A 25391-nucleotide genomic window follows, 5' to 3' on the forward strand; every position below is an offset into this window, starting at 1 on the left:
GAATGCTGTAGACATAATATACCTTGACTTCAGCAAAGCTCCCCCAAACATAAATGGATACTGAATGAGCATCAGCTGGAACAGACTGATCAATTTGATTATTTGGGAGTCTGTTTCAGTCAGAATGGATCCTGGACTGGCCACTTGTCAGCTACTAAGCTGAAAGCTCAAAGATCTATGCAGACAGTATTAAAATTTTCCAAAGCCAAGGGACGTAATTTCTTTGTTCTGGCTGTTAGAGTTTTTGTTGTAAAGGTCATTCCACAGATTATATATGGGGCTGAGATATGGGGTTTCTCTGAGAGATGTCAAGAACAAATCTTGCCAGATGAATCTGATCTCATTTTTTGATTAGGTCACCTCCCTTGTGGACTGTGGGAATGCTGTGGACGTCATATACCTCGACTTCTGCAAAGCTCTCAACAAAGTGCCCCATGATATCCTGATAAGCAAACTAGCTCAAAATGGGCTACATGAAACAACTCTCAAGTGGAGCCACAGCTGGCTGCAGAATCAGACTCAAAGAGTGCTTATCAGTGGGATCTTCTCAAACTGGGGAGAGATAACGAGCGGGGACACCATAGGGCTCCGTCCTGGGCCCAGCCTACCTGAGTACCACGGGGACATACATGGTCACTGTTTATATATTTTCTATGTTAGCCTCCAGTGCTGGCTTGTTAGCCAGCATGCGCCCCCCCAATATTACACTATTGTCATCAAGCCTGAGATTGACAACACAGAGCAGCTAATAAGGAGAGAGAATTAAGCATTGTTCTCTTCACTTAAACATATTATTTCTGAGGTGTCTAAATAACTGAGTCCATGGATCTACTCTTAAGAGATACCACATACCCCAGATCAACCTGTCACTTCAATCACGACAGGGAGGTATGAAACTTTAACCCATTTTCCATTAGCCTGGAATGGAACAACTACTTTTGCAATCCTCCTCCATTATAACTGCTTAAGTCAAAAACCATGTCTACCTGGCTGTGCCTGAGGTTCAGTAGCTGTGTCAACTTGGACTAGGGAAAGGCAAACTCCGCAGAACATTTTGTGGATTACACTTTCAGATCAGAGTGTCTACCTCACTTAATAGTTTCAGAGCCCCAGGATAGATAGATGGTGGATGGATGGATGGATGGATGGATGGATGGATGGATGGATGATAGATGCAGACAGACCATTTAAAAGGAGGGGATAAAAAACAATTCTGATGTCCTGATTTTTCATTTCTTATACCTTGTACAACATGTTTTCCTCTGTCCAAACTCTATAGCCCCTTCCTCAAATTTTCTTCCTTGACTGAATGTGATATTATGAGGGAGATCAGGATTACAGGGGGAGATTAGGAAAATATATATATTCTTCTTACATATGCAATTCTTCAGAGTCCATTAAATTGCCTTACCTAATTACTGAAAAGGCAGGGCATTTTCATTAGTGGCCAATGACATGAGCCAATAATGTAATATTACTGAGAGCTATTCTGCCCTTGCCCCAGTCCTACACACAACTTGCATTCATCTAGGGTTCATCTAGTTATGATGCAGTTCAGTAACTGACACAGTCCAAAGCTTGAAGCCTTCCTGTGCCATAAACGCAAAGCATATTTAACTAGGGATATACGAAAGTTATATCTTTTACTTAGTTATATATCTCCACCACGGATCTCTGGGAGGCCGAATGCCAGCGCATTTGGCCCCCCGAAATCGGTGGCGGAATGGCCCGCCACCCCCCCCCCCAGGATGGGACTTACCTTGGGCGGATCTTCCTGGTGGCGGCGGCTCTGGCAGCGGCTCCGGCAGTGGTTTGGCGGCAGCAGCAGCTGCAGCGGCTGGTCTTCCGAATGGCTTCCACCGCCGACATTTCCAGTTTAAAAAAACAACAACAATGGGATAGGCAACGTAAAGATTTACATATCCTATCACGGCTAGATTTTAAAAAAAACACCGTGATAGGCTATGTAAATGTTTACATAGCCTATCACGGATGACTTAAAAAAACAAAACAAAAAAACCGCAACTACGCAAATGGCAGTGGCCATGGCTGCCGGCATTTGTGTTCCTTATTTTGGCACGTCTTAGTCTACGTAAACATTTGCATAGACTAAGACGGCGAAAATAAGGGGAACGCAAATAGTGTAGATGTAAATGTTTACGTAGACTAAGACATGTCAAAATAAAGAATGCAAATGCCATGGCCGCCGCCATTTCCGTACGCGCGTTTTTTGGTTTTTTTTAAATCAGCCATGATAGGCTGCATAAACATTTACGTAGCCTATGACAGCTCACTGCAGGGACGCAAATGGCAGTGGCTATGGCTGCCGCCATTTGCGTCCCTGCTAGCCAGCAGCCGGATGTCCGGCTGCTGGCAGAGCCGGCCGGCGTCTCCGCAGAATCCCTGCGGAGCGGAGCCAGCCAGCCAGGATTCCTGGGGGGAGGAACGGAGCACCTCCCCCCTGGCCAGGATTCCAGGGAGAGGGACGGAGCGCCTCCCCCCACAGCGGAAACAGAACGGAACAGAAGGTCAGTGTTCTGTCCACCCCTATATTTAACTGTAAGGCACACTGTTTCTCTGGCTCTCGGCTCCTTTACTAATTCTGCATTATGGGGGATATTAACATACTATAGGTGACCTTTGTTACAGGATTACAAAAGTAACCCAACCCTGGTGAAGGAGGAATGTTTTTTCCTGTGGCTAACCTGGACTGAGCAGAGGTTTTCACTAGGTGACCCTTCCGGAACTCTTATTTGATTTGAGTGACCTCCATGACATCATACTTTAACTGAGTAGGTCAGAAGCCTGGCTTTGTTACTTTCTGTGGCAGCCTGTCCCAATACAGTCCCCTCCAGATATTGTGGACTACTGTTCCCCGCATTCCTCACCATTGACTGTGCTGGCTAGGGCTGGTGGGAGCTGAAGCCCAAAATACCTTGAGGTCACCACATTGGGGGAGGCTAGTGTATGGGAACTCAAATATATGAGGCTGCCTTAGTTTCAGTTGCTTGTGGCAGGAGGCTTCAGTCTGAATTTAGAACTGTCTAGGGAAGAAGCTGTCATTGTCTGGGTTGGTCAGGTAGCTCAACAAAGATGACTGGCAGCTATAAATTCCATAAGGGTCATGATTGGCATGGAGATTTTAGCTTTCGTCACATGGAGCTTTTATCCTGTGATTGAGATTTCTCCTGTACAGATGTTTGCAGGTTCTTTACATGATGCCGTGACCCTCCAGGATGTCCCTTGCACTAAATGCCCTTTTTCCATTTTTACATAGATCACAGATAATGACCTATCAAATTACCCCGTTGTGTTCCGCTTGAGTTCCCTCTGTGAAAAGAGTAAAAGCGTCAAGAAGAGGAGCGAGATCAATGAAAGATGATGGAAGACTCAGATAGGGGGAGAAGGAGGGGGAGGGGGAAGGAAGTGAGTGAGTAAAGGGAGTCTTTGTGATCCTGCATTTAAAATGGAAGCAGAAAGCCCTGTTTTAAATGGAGGATTTTGGCTGGTGTACAGATTACGTAGACAAATCTCATTTAAACATTTACATAGTCTAAGATGTGCCAAAATAAGGAACACAAAAGGCGGCGCCCATAGGCGCCGCCATTTGCATACGCGCGTTTTTTTTTCTTTTAAATCAGCCGTGATAGGCTACGTAAACATTTACGTAGCCTATCACTGTGTTTTTTAAAAATCTAGCCATGACAGGCTGCGTAAATCTTTACATAGCCTATCACGGTTTGTTTTGTTTTGGTTTATTTTACTGGAAATGGCCACCGGAGCCGCCGCCGCCAGGAAGATTCGCCGAAGGTAAGTCCTGTCCCGGTGGTGGCGGGGGGGTGGCAGACCGTTCCGCCACCAATTTCAGGGGGCCGAATGTGCTGGCATTTGGCCTCCCTAAGATTTGTAGCAAAATTCTCTGACATCCCTATTTAAAAATCTTTGGGAGACAATTAAAATCTGCTTGTGTGGTGGATGAGAGGACAGCTGGTGGCTGAAAACGGAGAGAGCTCACAGCTGGGGAAAGAAAGAGAAAGCTAGTCTCTTGGAGAATTCTTCTAGAGGGACACCTGGAAGCTGGAGCCAGGAGCTGTGAAGAGCAAGAGGACATGCTGTGGGGTTGGTGGTGGTTGATAGCAGAGACCAACAAAGGAAGGAGTCAGCCTGAGGTCTGATAAAAGGGGTCTTTAGGAAGAGTACTCCAAACTAAATTAATCCTAGAAGCCAGAGGGAACAGGAAGAACTGGAGGCAAAGGAGGACTGCTCTTTAGCTTCTCTTCTCGGTTGTGTGGGATTGGCCAGGGGGTATTTTGAGAAATCTGATCTCAGGGAAAAGCTACTGACAGTTTATTCGTATAGAATAAACTCTTATGATGCATGGTAACTGAGGACATTTAGCCTATGTACAGGAAAACAATCGTAACCTATGATTCCAGAGGAGGCATATTATTACCATATGCAAATAATTCCTTCTATAAACATGACGGATCAGAGAGCCTTGTGGCAGGGAGTGTCATAGTTCCAAATATCAAAATTTTAAGAAGGAAAGAGTGGCAGGAAAAACTGGGGAGATTCCTCCACATATGGTGGGATAGTGGGATAAGGCATGTGGTTATCCCTTGGCAGGATAACACAGACAATCAAGGATATTCTTTCCTCTTTTGGTCTATGACTAAAGAATGTGCCTTCAAAGATGTTCAAAACTGGTGCTTCCATTGGGGAAATAATTCACAAAATACACACACATTTTCATGTAAATAGAAAAACAAGAATCACAACGCAGTCTGGAGACAACAGATTGAGTTTTGATGAGGAATTTAGAGACTTTTGAAAAGTTTCAGTTTTGAATTAATACTCATCCCTAAACAACATTTCTTCAGTCAAGCTCAAGCCTTCATCTTATGCCCATAAACTCCTGCTGGTATTTCCTCACAAGGTGAAACTCATAGAATTGTTCAGAGACTAAGTAAAGAAAAATTGTCTTCTGATCTGAAAAAAGCAACAACAAAAAACAAAACCTAAAAATCATGTTTGTGATCCATGCTGCTACTCAGAGCCAAGAAATAATTCTCTTTCCTGTTATTATCCTCTTCATTGTAATTTGTGTTTACCCCTGAGAAAGGAACAGAGGATTTTCAGAAGGCTAGAAAACAACCATGAAGCAAGAAGGAAAGTGGTGACATTAACCCCTCCTTTTGTGCCATTCATAGCAAGAAGCTGGCAGGGCTCTGTCACTTTGATCTCTGACACTCGTTTGTTCAGGTGTTATAGGCCAGAATTCAGGAATGTATTGGCATTCTCTGTTGACTGTCTGAGGCATGGATTTTGGCCCCTGTTGCTGTTATAGAGAAGGGAAATACATCTCTGTTGATGAAATATATTGGCAAAATCATATGCCAGCCAAAGGAGCCTCCAGAACCAAGCAGAGGCTGTAGATGGATGCAGGCGCTGTTGCATCTAAAGAGAAGTTTTGCTGCCAGAATACTGGGCTGGTAGTGCTGTTGCTGTTGCTTCTGCTTCTTCATTGGGTGTGTGAAGTAGATACCATGAAATGCCTCCTCTCTGGCCCTATCCCTGTTCTACATGAGTCAAAGCTGTCTGGGGACCTCCTTATTGGTGGGATGGTTTCTGCAATCAATTTCTATTTTCGAAAATTTTCATTCAAGGAACATCCTTCGCAGGAGTTCTTGCATTATATGTGGTAAAAACAAAACTTTCCTGCCTCACTTATTTCTTTATTTCTTTATTAAATTTCTTAATTTTCCATCTGGCTGGTAACCTGTCCACTCTGGTCGATGTACAACAGTACAACTTAAAACAGTAAAATTATACATTAAAAAAGTGATTAAAATACCCTAACTCACCCCATTTGAAGTTGGCCAGATGATAACCATAAATACTGTAAATTGAAGTGAATGCTAAGGATCATAGAGCTTTTCCTTTCAGGCACACATCTTTTCGACTGGTAACACATGCATATATTCTAATTCTACCCTGCATAACCATGACTTCTTCCTCCCATAATGAGATATCTTACTGTGGTGTGTGTGTGTGTGTGTGTGTGTGTGTTTGTGTGTGTGTTGGGATGGGGATTGGTTTTTGTTTGTGGCTTTTTGTTTTCCTTGCACCATATTTGGAAAATGGCAACTTGTACATGCCATAAAAATTTTCAGGCTGTAACATATTTAGTGAATCATTTTAGTGTCCCCCCCACAAAAAATACAAAATCTTTCATCTGTTGAAGAACTTCCAAAACATATTGAAATTGGGACAACCAGTGGGAAAGACAACAAGCTAAAATCGGTGAGCATGAAAACTTGTATATTTAGATAAATCAAACCACAAAGTCTGTTCTGGACAATGCTGGCATGCAAAAATGGCCTGGGCATGGCAGATCTTTTGAAAATTAGTCACTCTAATCGTGCACAGAAATGTATGCCTACAGAAAATGAACTAGAATGGGGTCACTGAGAAATAGCAGGGAGGAAATAGTATGCTTGCAAGACTGGAAGGTTTGCAGAAATATAGAGCATCTTAAAATCCACGTGGTAAGAGGGCAAAAAATTCACCGAAATCCCAATGGTAATTGTGCATGCTTATGAAGAAATGTTGAGCATCAGCTAGGGCCTAGGGTAAGAAAAAGAAAAGGGGGGAAAAAAAGGAAAACCAGTAGGTGGGGGATAATATCCAGGAGGAGAACATGGCTTTCGGACAGGCACCTTGAACAAGAGCTTGGAGGTGAGGATACACAGCAATATTTTATTGCAGAGCCCACTTTTCCCTCCAAATGATACATGTTCCTCCTGCTAAAAAAATGTGCTTGTACATATGGTGGCAATCTTGCATATTTTTAAAGAAATGCATGCCAGAAATCTGGAACTGGACATACATTTACTAGATTCAAAATAGAGCTCCCATATTGTATTTACCTTCTACAATGTATCACTTGAAATGCTGTGTAAATGATGCTTTATTAGATGAAATGCTCTTTCATATCCAGAATCCACATCTCTCACCAGGTTAACTTCTGCATTTTACCGCCTCATCTATGTCTCTGTGCTTTCTCCTGCCTCATGTATCAGAATACAAATGGTCATTTTTTCTTGCCTTGTAGTCACTCTAATCTCTTCTCCTGAATTCTAATATTAAAGAAAGCTCTTATTTGTATGGCTTGCCTTCAGCTTAATGTTTCTGCACTTTCCCCCTGCTTAGTAGTATTATCTTCTCATAGTCATTCTTTTTACTTGCCCGCCTTATGGGTTCTCAATATTGATAATGCTCGCTCCGCAACTACTCTGATCTGATTTCATGGTTAAAGCAAACTGGGAAGAACTGCACCAGGATTATATTTCTTTAGGCCTTTCACGACTGCATGAATTTGATGCACAGATACTGATGCATGAGCGGAGAACTTGTGTCACTCCAGATGTTGTGGGACTCCAACTTCAACCGGTCAGGGATGATGGAAGCAGTAGCACAACAACGTTTGGTGGGCAAAAGTCAAGCTCATCAAGCTTCTTTGAGTTCTGTTGTATTTGTATTGGATTCGGAGATTTGGGCCATTACTACACAAGGCATTTATCATGTGCTTGTGATTCATCACAAATCAAAGTCCAGCAGTCCAATACATGACACTGTCTCTCGGAGGGCAGCTCTTGCTCTGTGCAAGCTTTATCACAGGGTTGTTGTTGTTGCTGCTGCTGCTGCTGTTGTTTTTCATGATGATGAAAGTCTGGCATTTTCCCTCCTCCAGCTATGAACCGTGGTAAATCTATGGTATACTGATGAGATGGTGCTTCCTTGCAGCAATAGCACAGTGCCATCTGGTGGCTTTATACTGTAACATATAGGACTCGCCCAGAAAGAAAGACAAATCAAAAAGGAGAAGACCACATGGAAAGGAGTGGATGGTAATCCAACAAGGAATCTGGAAGCAGAAGCCCTGATAAAGTTTTGGGATTTATTAAAAAGCCTTTGTTTTACAAGGATATTCCTCCATCCTTTCATGCACATTTTCCAAATGTACGAACCAGTTACGTTCATTTTGGAAATGTGCAGTTTTGTGAGCATTTTTCAAATGCACATATTTTTGAACCCATTTGTTGTTGTTGAATTGCATTGTGAATTTGGAAATGTACAGACTGCAGAGTGTGTTCTGATTCAGGACCAGTCCAAGACACTGCAAATCTGATACATTTTGTTGACAAAGAAGAAGAACATAAATACATTACATGTATCAACCATCCGGGGCCAGTTTCCAAACAGGGTGTATGAAGCAGATGCACTTTCAACAAATGCAGAAAGGTGGTAATGATTTCTGGATTTGCATCAAAACCCTTGGGCATAGCTGTGGATGGTGCCTCCAACAGTGTGATAATGATCTAGCAGTAAGTCCTGCATGTGACTTTTGTTCGTTCTACTCCATACTTCCAAAGATTGAGAATGCAAGTTTTGGGAGGAATAACTGAAGGACAAGAAATGGAGGGAGCAATCTTATTGGGATAGGTGGCCAATTTTGAAATCAGAGGCAACCGGCTATCCAACACAGGGTGGGTGGAGCGTGGAGGGGTTCTTCTCCTTCGAGCTCTGGCCACCCTGCATTCGCGGAAAGACAGCACATTTTGGCTGTCTTGCCATGGGACTTCAGAGTGCGGGGGCAGGGGGAGGCCGGATGATACAGAGGAAGCATCGGAGCAGCACTTTCCACACTCACACCACTCCCTGCCCCCAGAAACGCCCCCTTTTCCCCCCTCCACACTGCTCATCCAAGCACAAAGTGCGGGGATGATCCACACCACCTAAGGGCCAGTGGGCGACGGGTGGGGAACGCTTTCTGGGAACTGATCTCAGAGTGTGAGCTCCAAGGTCAATTCCTAGAAACCAAACGATCCTATGGCCTAGACATTGTCTAGTAGGGTTGGCGGAGAATTTCTCCCCGAAACTTCGGGGGGCCGAGCGCCAACGTGTTCGTCCCCCCGAACAAGTTTCGGGGAGAAATTCTCCACACACACCCGCCCCCGCACCCCCCCCGGGACGGGACTTACCTTTGCCAAATGTCCCTCCCGGCGGCGGGTCCTGGCGGCGGTTCGTCGGGTCTTCGTCAGGGGCGGGGGTGGCAGCCGATCTTTCGACCGGCTGCCGCCGCCGCCATTCCAATAAAACTAAAAAAAAACCAACGCCCCGTGATAGGCTACGTGACGATTTACGTAGCCTATCATGGCTGACTTTGCACATCTAGCTGTGATAGGCTACGTTAATCGTCACGTAGCCTATCACGGGGGCGTTTTTTTTTTTTACTTTTAATTTCGCGGCCGGGCGAGGCGAGGCGCCTCCTCCCCGGCCTGAATTTCGGCCGGGCGAGGCGGGAAGCCTCCCCCCCCGGCCTGAATTCCAGCCGGGCGAGGCAGGAAGCCTCCCCCCCCGGCCTGAACTTTGGGGGGAGAGCAGCGAAGCACCTCCCCCCCACCGCGAAAAGCTGCAAGACCAGGTAAGTGGGTTTCGTGCACCCCTACTGTGTAGTCAGCTACAATAATGCACGGATGACCTATCGTACCACCATGGATCTTCGCTTCAACACCCATCAATTTGTCCCCAACTATAAATGTGATACCCACAAAAAATTAATAGCCATCATTGGGGCACTTGCCTTTGATACCTCACTCCACATTTCCAAAATCTTAAATCCCTACAAGATTCCACAGGTAGGATCTGTGCACTGGGGATGTGAGACCTTCATGGCTCATATGTAATGCTTTCCATTAAAAGACTATATGATCATGGTTTTAAAAGTTTAGAAAGAGAGAGACTGAATAGCAAAGTCTTCTCTGATATTTAAATTACACAATGAGAAAAGCGGGAATGTGGGAAGGAAGCAGAAAAGTCAGCTTCTTTGGTCGGATTCCTTTCTCGAAATTTCTATCATTCTCTCCCTATTACGCTGGCAGAAGAATTGTTAATGTTAAATATGGATGTGCAAATCAGCTAAATCCAACCTCACTGAGGTTCTCTGAATTTTACCTCAAACAATTAATGTTTGTGTCCATTTTTCAAAGTGGTGTATTTTTCCATACACATTTTCCCATGTATCTATATCTACATCCATATCTATCTATACAAGACAGAAAGACTAAAAACATAGTATTCAAAAATATATTTAATCTTTTTTTTTTTTCAAATCCCACCCTCATCATTCTATATATTTGAATATATATATTCAACTATGCACATCTTCGGATCACATCACAAACTTGGAAATATCCCATCCTTGACCACAGACTGAATCTAGGGATGTATGAAAGTCACTTACCTTTTCGCAGGTGTGATTCACAGTGGGAGAGGAGGCGCAAACTGGGTAGATTCCAGTCAAAAACAAGCTAAAATTAATTTCCCGAAGGGTGCAGTCCTGTGCATGTTTAGAGAGAACAAAGTCTCAAACTTCCCAGCATTCCCAAGACAGATATGCTTGCTGGCAAATGCTGGGAATTGTAGGACTTTTTTTCTGTCTAAACATGCCCAGGATGGCACCCTAAAAATCCCATACTTAACACCAGGACAAAACTCCAAATTCAAGTTAGGATTTGCCCTACAAAATATCTATTGTTTTATATTACACAGACACACTAAGGCACCCACTAAACACAGCTCTACAGTGAAAGCATATTTTATTTCAAACAGACCAACTACTTGAAAGCACAAATGAATTATCAGACACATATATTTATTTATTTATTTATTTATTTCTATACCTCCCAATAGCCGAAGTTCTCTGGGCAGTTCACAAAAATTAAAACCAAGGAGCGCACAATAAAACAATATTAAATATATAAAACATTAAAACCACAGTATCACAATACAACCAGAATAAAACCAGAATATATCCCAGCAGCAGTGCAGGAATTTAAAATACTGATTTAAAACAGCAAAGCTAAAAGTCTAGAAATCTAAAATGCTAAAATGCCTGGGAAAATAAAAAAAGGTCTTCACCTGGCGCCAGAAAGAATACAATGTAGGTGCCAGGTGAACCTCACTAGGGAGCTCATTCCACAACCGGGGTGCCACAGCAGAAAAGGCCCTCCTCCTAGTAGCCACCTGCCTCACTTCCTTTAGCAGGGGCTCACAGAGAAAGGACACTGAGGATGATCTTAAGGTCCAGGCAGGCACTGAGGCACATATGGGAGGAGGCAATCCTTCAGATAACCTGGCCCCAAGCCTCTAAGGGTTTGAATGTTAATACCAGCACTTTGAATCAGGCCTGGAAAAGGACTGGCATAATATTAGGGATGGCGGAGAATTCCACCATGGATCTCAGTGAGGTCGAATGCCAGTGCATTCGGACCCCGAAATCCATGGCGGAATGAAGCCCCCCCGCCCCACCACCTCATGAAAGGCACGCGAAATGGAGCACCTGCCTGGTGCCGTTCGTGCTGCTTAGTGAATGGCAGCCACATCTGTGGCCGCCATTCGCTTCATGATTTTTCCTGTGATAGGCTACGTAAATATTTATGTAGCCTATGACGGTGAAAAAAAAGGACACAAATGGCTGCAGCTACGGCGGCTGCAATTTGCGACCCTGCACAGCCCAGTAGCAGCTGGATGTCGCTGCGGGCGGCCATGGACGGCTGCTCCGTGGAGTTGCTGCAGAGCGGAGCTGGCTGGCAAGGATTTCGGGGGGAGGGATGGAGCGCCTCCCCCCTAGCATGGCTGTCACGAAATGAAACAGGTAAGTCATTTCGTACATCCCTACATAATATGAGCTCGTTGGCCAGTCCCTATTAACCATCTTGCTGCCCTATTTTGGACCAGCTGAAGTGTCCAGACCATTTTCAAAGGCAGCCCCACGTATAACGCATTGCAGTAATCCAGACGAGAAGTTATCAGAGCATGGATAACTGTAGCTAGGCTATCTCTGTCCAGATAAGGTCATAATTGGTATACCTGCCTAAGGTGAAAAAAAGTGCTCCATCCAGGCCATTGAATTCACCTGTGCCTCAAGTGACAGTTCTGGATTCAAGAGAACCCCAAACTATGAACGTGATCCTTTAAGGGGAGTGCAACCCCTTCCAGAACAGGTTGAATATCACCTAGCCAGGCAGATGAACCACCCACTAACAGCACCTCCATCTTGTCTAGATTGAGTTTCAGTTTATTGGCCCTCATCCCATCCATTACCATGCCCAGGCACTGATTCAGAACAGCCACTGCCTCACCTGGGTTTGATGAGAAAGAGAGGTAGTTCTGGGTATCATTCGCATATTGATGGCACCTCAGTCCACACCTCCGGATAACCTCCCCCAGCGGTTTTATGTAGATGTTAAACAGCATGGGGGATAAAATAGAGCCCTGTGGAACCCCATGCCATAATTGCCATGGCATAGAGCAATAATCCCCCAATACCAACTTCTGGAGTCAGCCATCCAAGTAGGAGCGGAACCACTGCAGTGCAGTGCCTCCAACTCCCAACCCAGACAACCTATCCAGAAAGATACCATGGTCTTGAAAGCCACTGAGTATTGAAAGCCACTGAGAGGTCCAGGAGAATCAAAAGGGTCACCCTCCACCTGTCCCTCACACAGCAGAGGTCATCCCACAGGGCAACCAAGGCAGTTTCCATTCCAAAACCAGGCCTGAAGCCCAATTAAAGTGGATCTAGATAATCCGTTTCATTCAAGAGTGCCTGGAGCTGTCCTACAACCACCCGCTCAAGCACCTTGCCCAAGAAGGGGATGTCCGCCACTGGCCTACAATTGTTAACATCCTCCGGGTCCACATTAGGCTTTTTCAGGAGTGGCCTGAATACTTCCTATTTTAAAGCAGCTGGCACCACTCCCTCTCTCAAGGAGATATTTATAATGTCCTGAACCCAGCCAGACATCCCCTCCTTATTTGATGTAATAAGCCATGAAGGGCAAGGGTCAAGCACATGGTGAAACATTGAACTCTGACATGGAAAACAACATCTTCCCGGGACAAAAACAGCAGGACTCATGACAGGAGGAATCCCTGCTAGGTAGGAGAAATGATTCTGAATGGCAGTACCACCACGACCACCACCAAGCCCCGACCCTTTGACAACACCAATGTTCTGGGCAGCAAAGCAAGGAGACCACCATTCCATTCTCTGTCTTCCCTTATACACACCCAGTAAAACCCTGGGATCTTTTGAGGAGGCCTAATGGTTGTTCTCAGGGATGGACGAAAGTCCCTTAACTGGTCCCGCAGCTTTTTTCGGGGGGGGGGAGGTGCTCTGACTCTCCCCCCGAAATTCTTGGTGGGTGGGGAGGCGCCCCACTCCTCCCCGCCAAAATTCTGGCTGGGGGGGAGGCACCCCATCCCTCCCCACCAAAATACTGGCTGGGGGGGAGCGCCCCGTCTACCCAGATGCGAAAGAAAAAAGTAAATTGTAAAAAAAAAAAAAAAAGCGTGATAGGCTACGTGAAGATACACGTAGCCTATCATGGCTCGATTTTCAAAGTCAGCCGTGATAGGCTACGTAAATCTTTACATAGCCTATCACGTGTTGTTTTTTTTTTACTTTACTTGGAAATGGTGGCGGTGGCAGCCAGTCGGAAGACCGGCTGCCACCGCTGCTGCTGAACCGCCGCCAAACCACCGCCGGGACCCGCTGCCGCGAGGGACATTCGCACGAGGTAAGTCCCATCCCGGGGGGGGGGGTGTCGGAGAATTTCCCCACCAATTTCGGGGTGCTGAATGCATTGACATTCGGCCTCCCGGAGATTCGTGGAGAAATTCTCCGACATCCCTAGTTGTTCTACAGGAAACAAAACGTTGCCAGATAGCGGCGCATAAGTGGGCTGTCTCACTGAGGCTCCCAGCTTTTGGAAGAGTCACCCACATGTGGTTCGAAAGACAGAAATTGTGGCAAATTTAAATGGCTCCTGCAAATGCCCCAGTTTACAATGGCTTTCCCTGATATGTGAGAGACTCTGTTACTACCTTATTTTACTGCAATACAACTGTAAAATTTTAAAGCATTTTTATTATGCATTATTTTAACAAGGCTGTTATATTTTGTTTCCTATTTTAATGTGAACCACATAGAGAACCATATAGATTTCCATATATTAAGTGGCACAGAAATATTTAAATAAATACATAAATAAAATTATGGCTGAACGGCAGCATAGAAATACTATGGAATTGCATACATTAAATAGCAGCTTTTCATATGGTACCTTATTGTATGGATAAATTTGTGTTTCTAATGTAACTTGTCTCCCAGTATGAATGTTAGATACAATATACGGTTTGACAATTTATTTCATTCAAATCCTTCCTCTTCTGGTTATTTTTACTCCCTTCAGCTCACATATGGCTCCTTTGCCCCAGCAGTGAGTGAGATGATGCAGCTCCCTTCCTTTTACCGCATGGTCCCAAGCGAAGTCCATCAGTATAACGGCATTATCAGCTTGCTAAAGCATTTCGGATGGACGTGGGTTAGGCTCTTTGTGGTGGATGATGATCATGGAGAACTTTTCTTGCAGGCCCTGGAGCCTCTGCTTTCCCAAAATGGAATCTGTTCAGCCTTCACAAGCCGAATCCCCAGCCAAGTACACTTGCGTTCTCCAAATGAAAATAAAGCTGTGGCACATAATTTGTATCAATTTATCAATTTTCGGAAATCCAGAATATTTGTCATCTATGGTGAAACTTTTACCCTTATGTATATATGGTATTGTACAATTGGTACAAGAGCTCCTGGATATGAGCAAAATACATTGGTTGGAAGGGTGAGGATTATAACAGCCCAGATTGATCTTATACTAGCAACCATAAACCAGGACTTTGATTTGGAAGTGTTTCAAGGTGCCATTTACTTCTCAATTCACTCAAATGAACCTTTGGGGTTCCAGAAGTATCTTCAGATCCTGAAACCCAATTGGGCAGAGGCAGATGATTTTCTTGAGGAGTTCTGGGAGCAAGCATTCGACTGTTCAGTTCCAGATCTCAGGGTGCTCTACAAGGTTGCTGGGAGATGCAGTGGGGAGGAGTGGCTGGAGAGCCTTCTCGGGCCTTTTTTTGAGATGCACATGACTGGCCACAGCTACAGTATTTATAATGCTGTCTATGCTGTGGCATATGCTTTACATGCCTTGTACTCATCTAGATTGAATCACAGAGCAACACTGCATGGCAGAGATGGTGAACTTCAAGATCTGAAGCCTTGGCGGGTAATGGCTCCATAACAGTACGAGTTCATTCCCAGTATCCAACAGTATTCAACTTCCGCTTCCCTGAAGAACTGGTCAAAGGTGTAATACACCTTGTTCATTCACAAAGACATATTGGTTCACATTTCTCTATCCTTCTGATGAAATTGCATACACAACAATGTTTGGGATCCAGCCCTAGACATGCTTTGAATAGACATAGTGAAATCATTACATTAGTCATGTCTAATGTTTCCCATTAATTTCAGTGAGTGTGCTCTGTGTGTCTATGTCTGGATGAAACCACAGATCAGTAAGGGAAGGCATTTTGGTTTTCTATGTGAAAACATCAATAAGGCTTTATTCTGTTTTCCTTTCTTTTCCAACTAGCTCCACCCATTTCTTCAAGGCATTTCCTTTAACAACTCTGCTGAAGAAAGAGTCTCTTTGAATGATCATGGGGAACTGTAAGGTGGATTCGACATAAAAAACTTTGTCACATTTCCAAACAAGGGACATTCAGCAAAGGTAAGTCCCATCCCGGGGGGGGGGGGTGCGGGGGGCAGGGGGGTGCAGAGAATTTCTCCCCGAAACTTGTTCGGGGGGCCGAACACGTTGGCGCTCGGCCCCCCAAAGTTTCGGGGAGAAATTCTCCGCCATCCCTATCACTTTTTTAAAAAAAATATTGGGTATCAGTTAGTGATTACAATAACAGTTTCCAATGTCTCCTACTGTAAACGTTCTTCATCTTTATGGATAGGTCCTGCCCCTTTCTATCTGTACTGACTCCTGCCAGCCTGGATCTCAGAAGAGAAAGAAGGAAGGGGAGAAATTCTGTTGCTATGATTGTAATACGTGTCCAGAAGGGAAGATTTCAAACCAAACGGGTAGGTGATGTGATGCATCAAATATTCCACCATCTTGGGTTCATACTATACTATATTTGGGAGATCTAGATTTCCTAGTCTACATGCAACCACTTGGCTAGGGTCAGGAATACATCTGTATCATCGTGTCCATTTGCAAGGACTCTTGATTGTCATCTGAGCTCAGTAGTAGACCATGTATTTATTTATTTATTTATTTATTTTTCACGCAGAAGGTCCCAGGTTCAATTTCTGGCATCTCCAGGGAGGCCTGGAAAAACATCCACCTGAAACCATGGGCAGCTGCTTTCAGTCAGTGTTGACAATTCTGGGCTAGATGGACCAATGACCTGACAGGATATAAGGCAGCTTTCTAAGATCCAAAGATCCAGTTGATGTCCAAATCTCAGTTAAGACTTTCCTCATTTGGGAAAGAACTTCTGACTGATGATAGCCATCCATTCTTCTAGGTTGTATCAAATAGCCAGTTATGTAGACACTAAATATTTGATTGATACCCTCTGATTTCGTAGAAGTTTATTATAAGAAATCACCATTGCATTTATTACAATTTAGTGAGTACAAAGCCCAGAGGGACTCCAACTCTATGCACTTAGAGGTTTAGGTGGAGTGGAACTCCCTGTAAAATGAGTTGTAAACATCTTTCCAAAGGACTTGGTTTGCATCCCACAGTACCTCAGTCTTATCTGGATTAAGACTCAGGTTTTTCACACTCATCCAGCCCAAAATAGCCCCTGGTTATAATAGCCCCTGTAGACCCTGGTTCAAGAGTCCTACAGCCTCCCAAAGATCTGTAGTTGGAAATGGGAAGAAGACCTGAATATTATACACAGACTGATGACACTTCAGCCCAAAGGGTGAGCCTCAACAATCATAGCTGCTTGATTCCTCATGAGTAAAGGTCTACTGAGGAGTAAAGTTATGCTTCCTGAGTAAAACATCTACCAGAATCAGGAGGACTTGGTGCTGTCTCTTTGGGAGGGGCTCTGGAAGCCCTGGCTATATCAGCTCTCAATTACGTCTTGAGAGCTACTGGGGGTGGGGCAGGACACTTAGCATGAGCTCCAGTGCCATGAACCCTTTTTTCCATCACCTTGCTCCTTGACTGAACCTTCATTCCACTGATCTTTGGACCTCTGCTTGACTCTGCTTCTTGGCACCCACTCTCTCTTGCTGGGAATACTGTGACCATTGGCTCTTTACTGACTACTCCTACCTTGCATTGTGCTCTTGCTGGACTGGTGCCACTGGGCTTGACCCTGGGCCTCTTGCATTGCTCTTGGATTTAGCCCTCAAATTGCCCTACAACTGGGTCTCTTCCAGGCAAAGAAGAACACTACTCAAGAATTGTTAGTTTGTCACGGGACGGTAGTTATCCAGAACCAGAGGATCAACATTTGATTCCTTCAACAAGGGCTTCAACACTGCTTCCTTCAATGCTGCAGGGATCTCACTGCCCCCAAGGAGGAATTGGCCACCTCACAGGTCTAAGTAACCAGCCCAGCTCCAGAGTATTTCACAAACTAGGGTGGAGAGGAATCCAAAAAGCATGATGCTGGCCTAAGTCCTCAAAGCAATTTCTCCTTTTCCATAGGTTGCACAAGCTGAAAGGTATCCATAAAACAGCAAGATGGTGCAATTACGTATCCTTTTCAGACTTTGTGAAAACAAGAACCTCCAAGTCGGCATGGATATGAGTGACTTCATCTGCAAAATGTCGAGATAAAATGGCAGGCGTTTGAGGGTTCAAGTCGTTGTATTCTATGCAGGGAGGAAGAACCCTGAAGATCCCGCTATTATGAATGACCAGGAATGGCCTCAGTCAGGGATGGGTGAGCTTTCTGGCCTTGAGGGCCACAGGCACTGCAATGTGGTGGGTTACAAGTGTGTCCTCATGTCCGCACACATTCTTCCCTCCACCAACACACATCTCTCAATGCAAATGAATCTGCATGCTGAAATGTGCCTTTCTTGAGCTGAAATGAGCTGATGGTATCCCCAGGTCAAGTTTAAAGCTTCTTCCACTACCACTGATCCTGACTGAGATAGCTAGTTCCCCAATAGAAAACAGTGATATCAGACAGCAGGTTCATATCTCTGCAGCAACATAAGCCTTCTCCTGCCAAGTCAAACATGGGGAATGCAGATTTGCTGAAATTAAAAAAGAAAAGTACATAAATAATAAAGTTGGTAGGGTGAGTCATGATGTTTTTTAAACCATTGGGATTTAGCAGAGTATTTGACAGAGCTGAAAGTTTCTAATCAGTAGCACCCATGAGAGTATAATTTTGGAATACTAGTGTAACAAATAAAGGTTTGGGAGTTGGTGATATACACCCTGGGGTGGGACAGGGGAGACAAAGAGGATGGGGTTACATAAGCAAATTGGTTTCTTCATCAAGACGGCCCTATTGGGAATAAGGCAAAATCCTATTACATTTGATTCCTTTCAGCATTTTGGACAAGGCTGCTCAAAAAAGCGTATTCCAGAGAGAAATTAAATAGATGACTCCTCCTTCTTTCTTTTCCAGGCACAGATGACTGTTTTCAATGCTCAGAAGATCAGTATCCAAACGAGGACCAAGAGTGATGCATCCCTAAAGTTATCAGCTTTCTGTCCTATGAAGAACCATTGGGGAGAAGTTTAGCTTCTGTTGCTCTTTCTTTTTCCCTGATCACAGCTTTGGTGCTGCAAACGTTTATTAGACACAGAGATACCCCCATAGTCAAAGCCAACAACAGGGGCCTCACCTACACTCTCCTTATCTCTCTCCTGCTCTGCTTCCTCTCTTCTTTGTTATTCCTTGGCAAGCCTGGCCAACTGAGCTGCCTTCTCCAACAACCAATGTTTGGTTTGATCTTCTCCATGGCTGTTTCTTGTGTCTTGGCCAAAACCATCACTGTAGTCGTTGCTTTTATGGCCACCAAGCCAGGGTCCAGCATAAGAAGGTTGGGAAAAGGCTGGCCACCTCCATTGTCCTTTCTTGCTCCCTCTTTCAAGCTGCCATTTGTGCTGTTTGGCTCAGAACCTCTCCCCCATTCCCAGATTTAACATGCACTCAGTGATGGAGGAGATCATTGTGCAATGTAATGCAGGGTCTGCCCTCATGTTTTATCTCATCCTGGGCTACATTGGACTTCTGTCCATCCTTAGCTTTCTGGTGGCTTTCCTTGCCAGGAAGTTGTCTGACAGTTTTAATAAAGCCAGGTTTATCACTTTCAGCATGCTGATGTTTTGCAGTGTTTAGCTGTCTTTTGTTCCTGCCTACCTAAGCACCAAGGGCAAATACATGGTAGCTGTGGAGATCTTCTCTATCATAGCTTCTAGTGCTGGGGTGTTAGGCTGTATCTTTCCCCCCAAATGTTACATTATTCTCTTCAAGCCTGAGCTGAACAACAGGGAGCAGCTAATGAGGAGAAAGCATTAAAGCATCAACATTTCCAATTAAAGGTATTATTTCCATTGCATGGAGAGAGTAAAATTATTCCTACAATTTACGAAGTGGAGACTCCAGACATGCCAGTCCTGCCCATCTTCTTCATATTTCATCTCTGTATGTCACCAGAAGGAATGGTATGACATCAATTCTTTTTTCCATTCCCTTGCCATTTCAGTTGGATGAACTGTCATTTCAATCCTCTTCCTTCAGAAACACTTCTTTCAGCCATCAGTTTCATCTGGCAGTGAAGCCCACTCCAATGAGTCAAGTGGGATCAACTCTCATTTTGGATCCTCCTCTTCCTTAACTCTTTCTTCAGTGCCCATTAGGGATGTCAGAGAATTCCACCATGGATCTTGGTGATGCCGAATGCCAGTGCATTCGGCCCCCCGAACTCCATGGCGGAATGGCCTGCCACTCCCCTGCCCCCCTGCGGATACCCCCCAGGACAAGACTTACCTGGGCGGATCTTCCAGGCGGCAGTGAATCAAAAAGGCTGCCATTTGCGTATGCGTTTTTTGGTGTGTTTCTTTCCCAGAGCCCTCCACGGCCGGAAATCTGGCTGTGGATGGCTCTGGCCTGGCTGGGCCTGCCCAGCTAATCCACAGAGCTGCCACAGAGCACAGCCAGCCATGGAGGATTCTGGGGGGAAAGAACGGATCGTCTCCCCCCCGTCGAGGATTCCGGTGGGAGGGATGGAAGGCCTCCTCCCCACCATCAACATAATCCGTGGAAAGTTAAGTGACTTTCATACATCCTTAGTTCCCATTCCAGACACACACAACCCAGATAATAATATAATATTCAGACTCTGTACCTGAGTTTCCTTGCTTTGCCGACCTTTTCCTTTGTATTGCATGCATTAGTTATTCATGGGTGTGAACTTTCTTTTGGCTCAGGTTTTGATAAGAATGCACCAAATTCTCAAACCTTTTCATATTCTGGATGGAAAGAACTTGAGAGTTTCTTCTTCTTTTGCAATGAATGTAGGAGAAACCAAATTTGTAGACCACTCGTTGTGGGAATAGGAAACTATCTTTTTAAGCTGCATTGCATACATACAGCTGATGTTATGGAGAACTGGCTCAGAGTGGCTTGACTCCCTAGGTAGTTGGTATAAAGAGGGAGGACACAGCTCTAGACAAACCTCTATGCAACACATTAAATGTTATCTTTACAATTTAGCATGTAATGTTGTTCATTGAAAAATATCTTAAATATTGCTTCTTTATCGAGAAAGAATGTTAGCAGATTTACTTTGCTTTCCATTTTGGCCTTCTTACCTGATCTAGTCCTCTTGAGGTCTGGGAATTAAAAACAAATCCTGCTTTTTATGTAATTTGTCATCCTTCACACACCAGAAAACAACCACACTATGTCTTTGGGTCTGTATATTCAGCTGAGATTCTGTCTTTGACAAAGTATCTTTCTAAGAATTCTCAATTTAGGCATTTGTACCATTGCACAGCCATGTCAGAGTTCATGTACAGATGTGAAACAACCCTATTGCAGAGGTAAATAACACCTCAGGATAGAGTTACCACAATTCCGTGTATGAGTCACTCTTTGATGAAAGGGATGTTGGTGGTGGTGGTGGCAGGGAGACAGAACCTTAGGAACTAATCCTCCTTAACACAAGTCTAGAATAAAATGAGAAGTAACAGCAGATCCTGGAGGAAGCCCAGGAATCAATGCACTCAGCACAATTCCATCTTTTACTCCTGCCGGTAGGGGTGGACAAAAGTCACTTACCTTTCGTCGAAGGTTGTTCGCGGTGGGGGGGAGGTGCTTCGCTGCTCCCCCCGCGAAGTTCAGGCCGGGGGGAGGCTTCCCGCCTCGCCCCGGCTGAAATTCAGGCGGGGGAGGAGGCTTCCCGCCTCGCCCGGCCGCAAACTCGAAAGTTTTTTTTTTTAAAAAAAAAAAACGCCCCCATGATAGGCTACGTGACGATTAATGTAACCTATCATGGCTAGATCTGCAAAGTCAGCCGTGATAGGCTACATTAATCATCACGTAGCCTATCACGGGTGACTTAAAAAAAAAAAAGCACGTACGCTAATGGCAGCCCCCATAGGGAGCCGCCATTCGCATTTCTTATTTGGTCGCTGTAATCTACGTAAATGTTTACGTAGACTACGGAGAAAATAAGGGCAACACAAATAGCGTTGCCCTTATTTTCGCCGTAGTCTATGTAAATCTTTACATAGACTACAGCGACCAAATAAGGAACGGGAATGGCGGCTCCCTATGGGGGCCGCAATTATCCGTACGCGCTGTTGTTGTTTTTTTTAAAGTCACCCGTGATAGGCTACGTGACGATTTACGTAGCCTATCACAGCTGACTTTGCAAATCTAGCCGTGATAGGCTACGTTAATCGTCACGTAGCCTATCACGGGGGCGTTTTTTTTTTCTTTCATTGGAATGGTGGCGGCGGCAGCCGGTCAAAAGACTGGCTGCTGCTCCCGCCCCGGTCAAACACCCGTTGAACCGCAGGCCAGACCCGCCGCCGGGACGGACATTCGGCGAAGGTAAGTCCCATCCCGGGGGGGGTGCGGGGTGCGGGTGTGTGTGGAGGATTTCTCCCCGAAACTTGTTCGGGGGGCCGAACATGTTGGCGCTCGGCCCCCCGAAGTTTCGGGGAGAAATTCTCCACCATCCCTACCTGCCGGTCGTCATTTGTCAGGTTACATATTAACCTTCACTGAAAGTCTCAATCGAGCCAAATGCTTAAGAAAAAGGAGTAAATCTCACCAGAGATTTAGGTCTGATGGGAGAAAATGGTTTTTGTGCATTTGCATTCATGTTTTTTAGTCTACCAGTGTTATGGTATATGATCTATATGGTCATGTATGCACACACAGGCATCACACAACTAGAAATTACTTTTGTGTGGCCTAGAATTAGTGCAGTGTAGAAATAGCAATGTAAGGCTTATGCTACAATAATGCTGCTAAAAAATATGGCTTCAGCAGCTTAGCAAGGGGACACAGTAAGGCAGGGATGGGGAACTTAACTTGGGTGAGGGGGCCAGATGGCCCCATCCCTTCTGTGGGCCACATGATGTGAGGTGCCACTCCCCCTCTCAATTGGGAGGGGGCCAGAGTACAAAGAAATCCCTGCTGTTATATGTTTGAAGCAAACAGCAGGGAGGGAGCCCTCTCCCTGTTAACCCTGATAGGGAGGGAAAACGGGCTTCTCCCATGGTCCAATCGGCCTGAGGGACCAGCCTAGTGAGTCAGGCCTGGTGATTCCCCTTCCCTATACTAAGCATAGGAGAAATCACAAAAGCAGTAACTAAGTTGGTATTTATGCAACATCACGGAAAGGTATAAAATGTGGGTGCAACACCTCTTTCAGCACAAGGGCCAAATTTCACTTTCGAGAAACTTTTGGGACTGGGGAAATGGGGCACAGCCATTTGGGGAACCCAGGAGGGCTCAATGTTGCCCCTAGGCCTGACGTTCTGCAGCCCTGTCCTAAAGAAAGGGACCTACTGAGTACAACAGGAATGTGACCCTCTTGTGGTTAAATCAGGAACATATGAATATAGAAAGACTACAATGTTATTGATGCAGAAATTGAGTGCCAGGGGTGGTGGTCAATGGAGAGAGGTCACTGAAAGAAAGAGGTGATCATTATGGTCCCAGGTCATGGTCTGAAGGCACATGAGGCAGCCACCCTTCTGATGCTAAGCAAGTTTGGGGCTGGTCAGTTCTTGGACAGGAGACCACCTGGGAACCACATATAGCCATGTTGAGTTCTACAAAGGAAGAATGGTGGGATATAAATGTAACAAATACATAATAAATGAATACATAGTAAATATGATGTGAAGGGAAGGTGTGGGGAGATGGGAACTGGTAGGAGTAAAAACGTATAGTAACCAATCACATCACACATCATGTCCTAGTGTGGAAGTATACAAGTGAAGTGAAGATATCGGGTGGACTCACCCACCTCTGCTAGCAGAATACTATATTTGGTAATGTATGCATTGTATTTCCGTAAACTCGCATGTCATGTTTTAACTGCGTGCTTCAAATTCTGTTAACTGTAATATAATAGCATCTTCTTTCCACAATTGTCATGAATACATTTGCCTTCTCTTACTAAATTCTGTAAAATGTAACCCGTCTGTGTGCTTTCATGAATACATGAGCCATGCTGTTCAATCCACCAAGCAAGAGCGATACCATTTGCATGCAGGGCAGGGTTGCAGCGACCTGTCTGAAACAGGAACTAAGCATTTTATTTTCTCTTTGGCTGTGACTTAATTCACAGCTAAAATTAGCTCCTTTGCTCATCTTTTATTTGTTCTTCTCCATGCAGCAGTATGTAGGAGAAAGAATATTTGCCATGGATATTTTGTAGTACATTAAGGAGGAGGAGGAGGAGGAGGAGGAGGAGGAGGAGGAGGAAGAGGAAGAGGAAGAGGAAGAGGAAGAAGAAGAAGAAGAAGAAGAAGAAGAAGAAGAAGAAGAAATAAAATGAATGGTGTTCTTTTCAGTCTTAACAGCCTTTGATTCACACCGTTAATGCCAAGGAGTCTGCGCAATAGTATTTGGTTAGGAGAAAGATTTGTAGTTGACCTTACTTTATTATTTGCCTTCAACACTGGGTAACTACACAGATCTTTTCCTACTAATTATTTCCATGCCAAGAAAATCTTCGCAACACTCTTCAAAGGGTGAGGGAGTGGGTCATGTCATGCAGACATATGGGATAACTCCACACACACAGCTGATGCACCCCGTGGCCAAACCCCTTCCCTTATTACCAACATACATGCATAGAAGTCCTCAATGCAAGGGGGTTAGTATATTGATCTCCCTCATATGGAGGTATTGTAGGCACATATGTCACTGTAGTATTACCAAATATGCTCTCATTTGCAGACATGTGTGCACCTCTACACACATTCTCATAGATGCACATTTGATAAATCATATCGTCCTTAGACAGTGGTCATACAGTGTCAGTCGACTAAGAGGTGACCTCCAACATGAACACACACAGAGAACTTAAGAAAAACTTGGCACATATATTAGTTACAAACATGGATATATAATGCGCACATTGAATCCAGGGAAATTAACTTGGTAAAGCAATATCTCTTTAAACACATGGATAACAAAGGCAATGAACCTGCAAGACTTCATGAGAACTGTACTCTTTGTGGAGAAATTAGTGACATTCTTGGACAGTCTGGTTGTGGAACCAAATGGAGGCTGTATGGACAGAAATGGACTGTTTGTTCTGCAAGGGAAGGACTGGATTGGGTGATATTACCAGAAGAAGGGGAAGGAGAATGTTGGGTCAAGTAGAGTTCCTAACACTTGTGGGGGTAGGAAAAGAAAGGGGAAAGGGTTCAGGAGAAGCAGTCTGGAGTGGGGTAGAGGGGGTGGGTTTTCAGGAAAGCTAATCTAAGGTGAAGGGTTACAGGAAAAAAATGTGACCCTTTAAAATCTCAGGCTCCAGAGTCTGAGGAGTGGGCAGGAAGAAGCAGCGTAGACATGAATAAGGACACCTAGGATAAAGGAACTTGTGTTCTGCAATTTTTCTTTTCATGTTGTTTCTATCACTCAGTTCGACTGCATAAATACCTTTAGTTGAGATGGTTTGCTTGTTGGGGTTCAACCCTGTGTCTATAGAGTCCGTCACCCCACTTCTACAGCCCAAACCCCATGTTCCTGGGAAGGGGAAGTTTAAAAGAAGGAAAGTGGGACTCTTAAGGAGGGAAGAGATCCTTAAGGGGTTGCTTGGGTGGTCTTGCTCATAAGGGGAAACCTGACACCCTGAAACACTCCCTGGTTCCTCCCAGGAAGCACAGCTTCCTCAGCCTGAATGCAGCGTTTATTTGTTTTTCTTTGTTTGTTTTTCATATTTTTACATCCGT

The 25391-nt window shown here is 44.7% G+C and overlaps 1 pseudogene; it reads left to right on the forward strand.

The window, feature by feature from the left end:
• The first annotated feature begins 9539 nt into the window (after window positions 1-9539).
• LOC146342843 (vomeronasal type-2 receptor 26-like) lies at window positions 9540-19482 on the forward strand (annotated as a pseudogene).
• Window positions 19483-25391: the final 5909 nt, after the last annotated feature.

Source organism: Heloderma suspectum, chromosome 6 (assembly GCF_057233095.1).
Source record: "Heloderma suspectum isolate Gila_16-S chromosome 6, 16-S_ref, whole genome shotgun sequence".
NCBI classification, from domain to species: Eukaryota; Metazoa; Chordata; class Lepidosauria; order Squamata; family Helodermatidae; genus Heloderma; species Heloderma suspectum.